Here is a 12,304-nt window from a genome sequence, read left to right as displayed (position 1 = left end):
GTCCTTATAGCTAAATATTAACTTGAAATGCAGAACATTTAATCTAACTGCCGTATATTACTGATTTTTCTCTCATTTTCATTTGTGACACTGCCACAGTAGAATCAGCAGGTCCCATGTAAACTAATTCTTAGGTCATATAATTTATTGCCAATTCTGAAGATTTTTTGCAACCTAGAAAAACTAAAGAAAGTGTTTAGTAAAGACTAGATTTCAATTTCTAACCTGTATGTCTAGGAAAAAACCTAAGCTTTTGACTTCCTAAAAAAATTGTAAGTGTGCAGGATTCAAAGTCAGATGTTGTACTTAGTTTCAGCTATTCAAGTAAATATTCTGATGTCTGTATCTAGAAAATCATCAATATATCTAAGAAGAAGTAAAGTTTCCTAGAAATCCCTATCCAAGAGCACTATTATATGTATTATTAGGGGGAGCATAATCAACTTTAAGGGTATTAAGAGATTACCAATTAAATTCTTCAGTAAATCTGTCTTACTGCCCTAAGACTTTCAATCATTGCCTTTAAGTTTGTGCAGGAGTCACAGGCTGTATTCCCTTCATTGTGGAGAAAAATACAGTACACACACATAATCCCACATCTAGCCCTCATGCTACTCGCTGCCAATGCGGCTTGGCACGCAGCAAAGATATTTCAAAGGAAAATATATAGGGCCTCACTCAGCCCTGCTAATGCTCCTTCACATTCCTCTCGCAGTATTATACTGCCCGTAAGACTTACCTAAGTACAAGAACATCTTCAGCAAGCAGGGCTTCCAAAATAAAGACCCACGCGGAGAATCCAACAGCAGCACCAGCACTTAAGTTTCTACCTTCACACAACAGCCATATTACTACAAGCACTTGGAGTTACGTGAGAACAGAAAGTGATGGCGAAGGCTTAGAAATGAAATCAAACAAACCTTAAAATGAAGAAAGTCTGCTCATGTCACCTGGTCATTTTGCATAAAAATAAAAAAAAATCCACAGACTTTAAAATTTATAAGCAAGCATCCCACAGAAGCACAGCAGAGACTTTTTTTTTTTTAATGGGCATAATAGAGGGGAAGTGGGGGCTGTCCAATGTATGGCTGACAAAAATAACATTCAGACACTCCTTCCCCAACAAACGTCTTCTCTAAGCATGTTTGTGTTATGAGTAGGCTACCACATTGTTCTAACTGGAAGAATATAGAGTTTTAATCCAAAAGAGAGTAAATATAAATTATACTGAATTTAACAATCCTCTTACACACTGAAAACTAACAGGAAGGCTTGATCAGTTACAGTTCGGTGCATCTTACACTAGGAGGACAAAGAAAACTATGGTTCCAAAAAAAAGTGCTGAAAGCAGAATATCCTCTTGCATTTATACACGTAACAAAAAGCAACTAAGGATTTGAAGCCAAACTCAATGTAATTCCAAAAGCATCATGAGAAAAGACAGCTGCTGTGCACTAATGACTGTTACCAGTTTATCAGATGTGATCAGAGTTGACCAGAGAAGAGTTCAGAAACGTGATTTGAAGGCAGCTTTCTTCTTACTTTGGTTTTAGTAACACTATAGAGAACATTTTTGTAAGAGCCAGACTTTGGAATGTATTGCATGCTGGACCCATCTTGCTCCTAATTTGTACAGTATGTGTATAAGTGACAGATTCGCAACAAATTTCTGAGCTGGAAGTTGCTTTTGAATCGCTTTCAAGTTCAGAAAATGGATGGAATTTTCTTAAAGAAACCAAATAACTTAGTTTTACACAAAATTAAGTTACAATGGCTTTGCTCTAGAAGAGCCTTGTTATGCAACATATGACAATTCTGCATCTAATTCTGCAGCGCTGCCATAAATTCAATCAGGTTTTAGAGTACTCAGGTTTAATACTGCTGTTACAACTCACATCAGTCACACAGTGTTTAAATCTGAACATACACGTGCTTAGGCTGCAGGGACACTGCAATGCAGAAATTCCCAGGAATAAACTGAGCAAATAAGCCTACCTATTCAAGGAAATTAAACCAACTACAACAGGAACAGAATAAACACACCACTCTTCTGAAACAGACTGGTATTATTTTTTTCTGTCTCTTGTATCACACTTTTGCGAACACCATCTTAACATTTTTACGCTACTTCCCTATCATTTCACGTAATAGGCTATGAAAATTAAAATTAAGTTAAAAACTTAAAAGGCATCTAATTCTGTCTCCATTTGGGAAAAAAAATCACAGCAAAACCAAATTCTTGAAAGTGATCTCACAGTCCCTCTTTGTAGATCAGAAACTGTTTCTGTTTACAACTAAAATTCCAATCAAGTCTGAGTTTAAACAGAAATTCAGAAATATTTTTGAGAAAATAAAAATTAAGCTTAAACTTCTGTCTGTGATAAATTCTACTTCCTTCTAACAATTGATGTCAAGGTCCTCCTTCCAACTTACGTAAACCCTCATCTCAACTCTTCCCCGGTGAACACTACACTGTTTAACACGTACAAACTACGCAGAGTGTTCTTCTTTAGTTGATTAAAACAGGTGCTCATTGCACCCACCAGCCACGGCAAAGGTGAAGAAAAAAAACGGAAATCATGATGATTAAGTTCTTTAGCCTTCAAAAGGAAAGCATATTCAGGGATGCTCCATTTCACATAAACAGATACAGCTACCAAATCCAGGTATCATGGCACTTGATGATCTGTCAGCAGAGAGGCCAAACTGTGACCTTCATCCGTACAGAGATTCCGCACCGGCTGGCTGGATTCTGGCAGCCTTTATCATCTTACGCTGTCCTTTGGAATACCTCTTCTACACCTCAAAGCGCCTTTGCCATACATGTAAAACGGCCGGTGTAACTTTGTAGACTGCTAACACTGGGCATCACGTTATACAGCTGCATAGCCTGGACAAATACACAAGCGCCTTTCATTCTCCCAGGTCAACACTTCCAGGAAGAAAGAAGGACACACATCAGAGGAAGAGCTGAGGCCTGAACATATGGTTGCCATAACCATAACCAGCGCAGTGTAAGTGAATAGAGAAAGACTGGAAAGAAAGAAAGGGTAGCTCATCCAATTTCTCTTCATTAATACATCTGAGACACACGCGTAGACACTGTACAAACAAACCAAAATACCACACGCATAACAGGCCTAAAGAAAAGGAGAAGGAGAAGGCCTTTTGCTAATTTTCTAGCCAGCAGCAAGCGCAGTATCCCCCTTTGGAAAGGGAGCTGGGGGCCAGCGGCAGTAACAGAACAAATTAGCTTTACTGGCCTGGAAAGTTTATGATTAGCATGGGAGGTCTAAAGCCTGCGGACCACTACAAAAATAACACTTCACTTTGATGCATGTCTATCAACTCTCACTATATTAAAATGTTTTCCTTTCTAAATGTGGGCTTCAGCTGCTGTGTCTGGCCACCATGTGATAGGAAAGCGAGGATCTTTAGACCGTGTAGCATGTTGTTCTTCTAATCAGTATAAGAGAAGGCAGCAAACACTGACTATTCTGTGTGCTTGCAGTGATTTAAAACGACAAACTAATACAAAATACCCACTCTTGGAAACACATGCTGGAAGAAGCAGCACAGGATTGCCACTAGAAGGAAGACATTTTCTGGGAAATTGAGTGGATGGTTCTGATTTTTTTAAAATGAGATCTTAAAAAAAAATAGACAAAATTTGACTGCATAAAGCAAGATCAAAAGTGGACAGTAAGAGTGTATGAACTACCAAACGTTCACCATATATCCTCTATCAAACATACTGGAAAGAAGTAAATTGAGTGTTGGCAGAAGTATGGTACCTTAAGCACTTGTGCAAGAAAAATGTCAGACAGGACAATCAAACAGTATGACATCGTATTCTTCTTGAGGGTTTTCATATTCCTTATAAAATGATAGATTATATAAGCTAAATCTTTCTTTGTGGCTCTCTTCAGCATCTTTGCAGCCAGAGGCAAACAACTCTACAAATGTGCCACCACAGCCTCTGACTGGGATCTGGGATTGGATTCCCCAAACATGGGTTCTCTTAGGTTAGGCTTACAGCAAGTACGTGAGAACTGCAGTCCTCCAGAGAACCAATGAAGGAATACACGTCGAGAAGGAGGCGACAACATTTACATGGCTGCTGGCAACTTCCAGCTTCATGTTTTGTTGTCATACAGCAATCTCCCTCTGCCCCCTCATCACTGCACAGTATGAGAAGGGTTAACGGCGGTCTTGTGTCTACGGCAATAGTCAGGGACTCTGAAAAGTTAGGTTCTTACACCTAGGCACAAGTGAAACGAGCTGGCTGCGTTTCTAGAAGTATGACATCCATATACAAATGTAATTCAAGATCAAGTTTAAAATCAAGAGCAGCATTGAAAGACCACCAGAGTTTTCAATTTTGGAAAAATTAGTAAATTTAAAGAAAAATTAGAGAAATTTAGAGAAATCTGACATAGATAGAAAAACTGTCAGGCTGGACCATGAGCTGCAGGTACAATTCCAACCATCACTTCCAAAATTGTAATGATTTTACATTCAACATTCCTTCTGGCCAATCCCTAAATGAACAGAGAGATGAGAAATAGAACCGTTAAAAGTTTCTTTGATCCCACATATACAAGGACAGCTTCCTTCTCCCACAGCCTCTGTGCAGCTGTTGCCCAGGAAACGACAGAAAGGGCTCTGTCAGTCTTTACTACTTATGTGTCTGTCTGCTTACTGGAGAGCCAGGCAAAGGTCCCGGTGATTTCTTTGTGCAATATCCTCTCAGCTAGGGAGGCACTAGTTATTTCTGCAAGGCTCTCTTCTAGCTCAATAGTTATTTGCAGGCAATCACAACAGTGACAACGCTGCAAAGACTTTCCTAAAAAAGTATGAAAATATATATACCACTTAAAAGTATTTAGAAGGCTTTGAGTGTTACCTATCTGCAATATTCTTAGTAACTTCTTTTCTAAAACACTTTCGGTCATCCCCAGTTCCCTCCTTATGCAGACACATCTTGAATCCTACACAGACATTAACACAGATTCCAAACATTCAAAGCTGACAGCCTGGATGTGCAGAATAATGTACGGCCCGTATTACAGTAGATACGAGCATGTACTATACAAACCAATAAAACTGCACAGATTGAGTGAAAATTCACATTTGACAGCTCAAGATAAGCTTCTGCATGAACCATTTGTCATGATTCTGTGATCAAATAGCTGGTGGCACTAGGGAAATTTAGTGCACATATGCAGGTAAGCTAGAAATTATTTGAGACTGCTGTCATTATGCAAACAAAACAAAATTGAACTTAAATGGAATGTTCTTTGTCATGGCTGAAAAAAGGAAGGGCACATCTCAGAGAGAAATGTCACTGAGCGTCCATTGAACCTGCTTCTACAAAGATAATATTAACAATTTGCTAATGACTTTAATAGGAAATTAAGTGGCTGATGTGAATTCATTAGTAACTTTTTGCTTTCCTCACTAGTCAGATATTCGTGTTCTTCATTTCCTGTCTTCTGTTCTACGTATTTTTATTCGACAAACAGAACAAAATCTAGCACGAACATCAGTCTCTGATCAACTAAAGAACAAAAATTAAGCAACCTTTCAACTGAAACCAAGAGGATTACCCAACCTCAACACAACACTGGGGTATTTGTTGATTTGGTGGAAGAAGCACAACATTGCACATTTAAGACACTTAACTTTGTTTCATGCGAGATTAAATTCATTTGACTTACTGAGTAACAAAGAGCTTAGCCGTGAAGAGACTCAGAACACTGTGGAGAGTTTAGCATTTATTTAAGACAACTCAGAGGCAGTGATGACATACGTGTTGTCAAACTGACAGATTAACTCAGACACATGGCTTTTGCTTGCTCTAACCCACTCTGGCCTACCACATTTAAACTTTTTAATGAGCATTTTCCTGGCCAGGTTTTCAAACCTTTGGCTTTTCACTAGATTGTTCCTAAGGAGTGGGTTAGTGCTAATAAAACAGTCTTACGCCAACCAGATTGCAGCTTCTGGCCATGCAGTTTTAATAGCTAACTGGAGTTTAATTCGGTTTCTAGCACTGTAAGTCAGAAACAGTATGGAAGATATACAGAGCAGGAGAGAAACTTGTAATAGCAATTAATGCCATAAATTAATTCAGGTCGATGTCTTATGTCATTACTGCCCATATAAGCACAGTAAGAATGCAAAAAATGTTTCGATATTTTAAAATATTTTTAATTGAACTCTTAAACAGTGGGAAAGTTATTGTCGGTCCAAGCTGGTCATGAGCTAGTCAAAATTTTGCATTTTAATTAGGTGCGATCTAATCACTTTTCACTGCTCCAACAAAAAACCAAGTGCTTTATCCTTTCCAAAGCCAGGTTAGATTAAGATATTGTACAGATTATTCCCAACATTGCTTTTAAATGAACAGGCTAGCTGTCTATAAAGTAATGACTTCTTAATCAACATCACTATGTAAAAATATGATTGTGCAGGTATCTGCTGCCCATCCTCTGACACAATACACCCCAAGACGAAAAATGGTGAATAAAAGGAGTCTTGGAATTCTGGAAAGACAAGAAGGCAGTGCAGTTGCATTAGTAAGTTTGCAAATAGGAACATTCCAGCTGAATGTAAGTGTGCACAGAAAAGTGTCATTACAAATGGCAAAACAAAGGATGATGTTATTTTTGCACTATATTCTTACTCCCTGTGCAGATTTCTTCTGTGTGGTCCTTTGTCTAAAATGAAAAACATTCCTGTAGGATTCTCAAAATCGTACTGATGAGGAGTAAGGGATAAGGAGAGGCTAGAGAACGACTACTGAAGCAGGGGCTGACGCTCTGTTAGTAACAAAACCAGAGCTGATATGGGAGAGGAAGAGGCTGATAATGGGAAGCGGCGTGCCGAGTGGTAGGAGGAGGAGTCAGACTAACACTCATGATTAAACTTTGTAGATTTCCTCCTGAAGATCAACCCCTTAAATTAGTTATTATACATGCAAGAAGGTCAGATAGAAGATCTTGGCCAACTAGAAACAACCAAAGCCAGGTTCTCTCTACTTCTCATTTATAAAAAGGGCTTACTCTCTGTAAATGACAGAAGTACTGTAACAGTGACATTCCATTAACATTATAACCATGAATGAATTGGATCTGTAATTTATCAAGTAATTAAAAATGGTATGGCTTTTCAATTGTTTCCCTGAACTTTTAATCCTTTCCTGGCAGGAGCTGTGGGTGGCAATAACTTTTTCCCTACGCAGTAAGACAGAGATGGCAGATGCAATGTCTACAGCAAAACACATTGGTAAACATCCATCAGCTTCCACATAAATGCCTTTCCTCCTTGGTGAGCAGGGACATATTGGTGACAGTGAGCAGAATCAGGACATGCAGCTCAGAGTCACAGAGCTACTAAGAATGCTTCCTTCACAGCCCTCCAGATTCTTCTACAGAAAAGCTTGCGAGCAACATCAAAGAAGGGCAACTAGAAAACTGGAGCTCACTCAGATTGGAGTCTCTTCAATCCACGGAAAGATCTGCTCATGAAACATAGCACTGCTGCAGAAGATCTCCAAAGGCAAAATTTCATCTTGATTTTCACATTCAAGTTTTAATAATGAATCTTAAAAGTTTAGCAAATCCAAAGAAAAGTTGGTGACATCCATTTAGTCAAGAAGCCACTTAGCCCTTGGAGAAATTTTCAAAAGTACTTGAAGTGTGATAGAACCACAGATCCTAGTGCAAGTCAACACATCTTTTGGGTTTATCTTTCCCACTGCTTTGAGAAAATCTCCCCCATAAAGCAATAAGAATGTCAAAACATCCCTAAAAGCATTCTTCTCTTTGAAATGACTGTTCCCTGTATTCAGCATTAGACTTCTGCTATGTTTCTGAGAGTGCTACCATCTTTTTTTAGTTGGAGAATAACCTTGGCTTTTTAAATTACAAAAGTGTTTTCAAACTATTTTTCTAGCAAGCAATTTAGTAAAACATTTCAAAAACAGAACAAAGCACTGAAGAAGAGTAAGTACTCTAAACACATTTTTTAAACAAGGCGACAGTGAATTTAGGACCCAGTAACTCCCAGGTTGCTGAAGCTCTTCACCAACACGTGCATTGCAGTGCAGAACAGAGATACCCAAGTTAGTCTTCATGACATCTGGTCCAAGTACAGAATTTGAACACACAGCTTAGTTTAGCTGTGACAAGGTAAACCAACATCACCAAGTTAAGCCTGTGTTGCCAAACAGCTTCCACCATTGTTCCAAAAGGAGTATCTCAAAAACCTCAGACCTTTTACACCATAATATGCCCAGAGCTATTACAGCTGGTATAACACTAAAAGAAACGCCTAAGAGGATTAAGAGAGAGGAGTTTGGGCAGGAAGTCTGCAACTGTTTTTAAAATGAACTCCTGATTAAGTTTCATATTCAAATTCTCATTCTTTCTTTGTCCTTCAAAAAAAACAACTTCAAAGAAAAAAAAAACACCTTTCAAGAGTCCTCAATGAAAAAAAAAAGCAAGTAGTAAATACTATAGGGTCAAAAGTTTGAAACATATCTGGCTTTTTGTTTTCCAACATACCCACCCTACAAGTAGGCTTCATAGCTTTCCTTAACAATGTTCTCAAACCCGAGGAGAACACGCGAGCCAATTTCCTCCTCCTCTGGGGTAACTTCAGCCCCCGGAGGTTTTACCGCTAGCCCTGTAAACGGTGCTGTAGGTCACTGGTGCTGGAATGGCTCAACCTGAGCCCTGCGCAGCTGGACCAGCTTTGGGATACATAATCCTTCTGTGCCAGGAGTCAGGTTTCTCCACGCAAGGTTCACTGGCAACGGTGCCAAGGAATTAACCAGAGACTCCGAGTCACAGGGGGGGTTTGTATGATCCCAGAAAAGCCAATCTGAACATAGTAAACTGTAAACTACTTACTAAAGCTTCTAAAACCTTATCACAGAAAGTAATTACTCCTGAGTAGAAGGCTGGCATGCCAAAATGTTTTCAGAACGATAATATTTTCTAGATGTGAGCCCTAAGCACAGCTGCTGAAATAATAGTACACCATGTGAAAGCTGAGGTTTACTAGTAAAAATTTCCACAGAAGAGTTGCATAAATTAGTGCACCCACTCAGCACAAACACCACGAGCAACATCCACAGACCCTTGCTCACAGCTCCCCTCCAAGGGAGCAGAGAGCTGCCTTACAGCTAAAGAGAGCACATTTTGCAATTTTTTTTCATAGACTTCTAAAGAAATGCCTACACCATACTTTGCTGGCAGATGCAACTCACTCTGTCCTCCTTCAAACTGGCCAGATGCCAGCTCTGCACTGCATAGACAAGGGCGTCAAGATTTCACAGTGTTCAGCACGACTTGCATGCTTTCCTGAGAGAAGGCACCAGTACCAGGCACGCTCGGTACCAGCATCGCGTGGCTCCAAAGCTTCCGGATGGCAAGGACCAGCAGCCAAGAAACCTCGTATCCCTCTGCCAAAAGGCATGGCAAAAGATCACTTCAAAGCAAGCTAGAAAAAGATTATTTCAGCGCATGAGGCTTTTAGCTGAAAAATTTTGACTGGATTTCGTATGCATACCTCAGTCTCAAGGGTGCCACTTTATTATAACTATTACCTTATAGGAGACTAAAACAACCAAAAAAAAAAAGAAAGAAAAAAGAAAAAATCAAGGAACACTAAGGAGGGAATTATTCTGAATTAAATCTCTCTCCAGAGACATCCTATGTTCGTCTGGATCAGGACAGAGAAACAAACTCAAGACATTAACTAATAATTTTATGGGTTTTTTTTAAAAAAAGAAGTTTAAGTCAAAAGCTTCCAATTAGAAATTTTGTACGCTCCTCTGAAACAGCAAAGAGAAATAACATGTTCCAGGCAAAACCTTTTGATTTTGGGGGGGCTTTCAGGAGCTGACCGATCGCAAGGCAGTAAAATCAGCAGTCCTCTTGGACAGTATGTTCGTATTATCTCAAGGACATAAATCACAAATTATACACAGATGCCAAAGAACATCATACTTTATTCCATATTACAAAGGGAGGCAAAAGCAATTGCTGAGATTTCATTTGAATTCCTCACTGTTTACTCTCAAATTGTACCCGTGTTCTCTGTGTGTTCAGACTGAAGGCACGTCTGACTCGGTTCTGCAGTAAATGTGCAGTAAAGGACAGCCTCATGCTACCCACTGTAGACCAACGGTGTCTTTTGCGCCATTTTCTGAAATGCAAAGGTTAATTACCTAGTTAGTGCAAGATATCACGTCATTACTTATTGTGTTCACACCACCATAAAATCATAGAATGGTTAGGGTTGGAAGGGACCTTCAAAGGTCATCTAGTCCAACCCCCCTGCCAGGAGCAGGGACATCCCTGACTAGATCAGGTTGCTCAGAGCCCCGGCCAACCTGGCCTGGAACGTTTCCAGGGATGGGGCCTCCACCACCTTTCTGGGCAACCTGGGCCAGTGTTCTATAACCCGCATCGTAAAAAATTTTTTCCTAATTTCTAATCTAAATCTACCCCCCTCTATTTTAAAACCATTACCCCTTGTCCTATTGCAACAGGCCCTACTAAACAGCCTTTCCCCATCTTTCCTGTAGCCCCCCTTGAGGTACTGGAAGACCCCTATCAGGTCTCCCCGGAGCCTCCTTTTCTCCAGGCTGAACAGCCCCAACTCTCTCAGCCTGGCCTCATAAGAGAGGTGCTCCAGCCCTTTTATCATCTTCGTGGCCCTCCTCTGGACCTTCTCCAACTGGTCTGTGTCCTTCTTGTGTTGGGGGCTCCAGAACTGGACACAGTACTCCAGGTGGGGTCTCACCAGGGCAGAGTAGAGGGGGAGAATCCCCTCCCTCGACCTGCTGGCCACGCTTCTCTTGATGCAGCCCAGGATGCGGTTGGCCTTCTGGGCCGCAAGGGCGCATTGCCTGCTCATGTTGAGCTTCTCGTCCACCAGCACTCCCAAGTCCTTCTCCTCAGGGCTGCTCTCAATCCATTCCCCGCCCAGCCTGGATTTGTGCTTGGGATTGCCCTGATCTGGGTGCAGGACCTTGCACTTGGCCTGGTTGAACTTCATGAGGTTGGCACGGGCCCACCTCTCCAGCCTGTCAAGGTCCCTCTGGATGGCATCCCTCCCTTCCAGCGTGTCAACGGCACCACACAACGTGGTGTCATGACCACACAACTTGGTGTCATGACCGTTAATTAATTATTAATAACCCATCAACTAGAGGCTGAATTTAATTACAAAGGTGTTCCTAGGAAAGAAAATCTTCTGTATGTGAACCTTGTATATTCCTTTTTGAATAGAAGCTCCAAGGATAATTTAATACGTTATTTCCAATTATGGTATTTCACTTCAGGGTAATACAAAGCTTAATAACTTTAAGCCCAGCCCAAATTGAAGTTCTGTTAAACCTGTGTTCTCTCCTGCCAAAAAAGAGAAGGCAGCAGCACTGTAGTTCTTCAGCTCTAAGCCGTTAAATGGAGGACTGGCTGCCAACTTAGAAGCTCATCACGGTATGTGCTTATTTTCACACGCGTAGATGAAGGCAGATCTTAAGACTTTCTGCAGAAAAACAGTCTTTACTTTCACTTGTACTCAGAAGCACAGTGAGTACTGTTATTCCAGGTACAGCAATCTCTTCACTCACTATATGCAAAAAAATATAGCTTCAAATCTGTCTGCTAAGGAAGGATTTCCCCAGCCAAGGAAAGGAAAGGATTCCATTTCTGTTCACATAAATGATCACAAATTACTCTTTTCAATTCCAGGGAGGGGAAAAGAAAAAAACAAAACAAAAAAAAACCCCAACAAAAACAAAAACCATCTTTTTGCTCCAGTTTAGAACCTACAGGAGAGCCTCTGAAGATTACCGATGCAGAGATGTACCCTTCAAAGTGCAAATGCAGGTCATCTGTGAGCAGGAAGAAAATCTTGACACAGCCTTATTATTTGTAATTAGGGAAGTACACCTATACAACTCAGCCCGAACAGTTTGTAACAGTTCTTAATAATGTATAGGTTTTCATAAAAAATTTAGACTTTTTAACGCAGGCAATGTCTTCCTGTGTGAATAAACCATTACTTCATATCATTAACATCTACAGAGTCAAGCAGGGGGCAGGTGTGGGCTCTAAAATGACCTTGGCACAGAGGAACAGGTGGCCACTGTAACTACACTGACGGAATAATAAAATTAAACATTACAAAAATTCAACTAGCAGTCAAAATAAGAACAAAAATACATTAGTAGCACAACTTAGGCCTAATCCGATATTTTACACTTGAACTCAAGGATATGGTG

At 40.3% G+C, this 12,304-nt stretch overlaps 1 protein-coding gene across 2 annotated transcripts in view; it reads right to left on the bottom strand.

Moving 5' to 3' along the window:
* The window catches only part of THSD4 (thrombospondin type 1 domain containing 4), a 300,054-nt gene that overhangs the window by 133,188 nt on the left and 154,562 nt on the right, over nucleotides 1-12,304 (bottom strand). The gene's annotated exons all lie outside the window — the stretch shown is intronic.

Source organism: Chlamydotis macqueenii, chromosome 12 (genome assembly GCF_036417535.1).
Source record: "Chlamydotis macqueenii isolate bChlMac1 chromosome 12, bChlMac1.mat, whole genome shotgun sequence".
NCBI classification, from domain to species: Eukaryota; Metazoa; Chordata; class Aves; order Otidiformes; family Otididae; genus Chlamydotis; species Chlamydotis macqueenii.
Note: the sequence above shows the minus strand (reverse complement) of the source record. Positions and strands in the feature narration are given on the sequence as shown.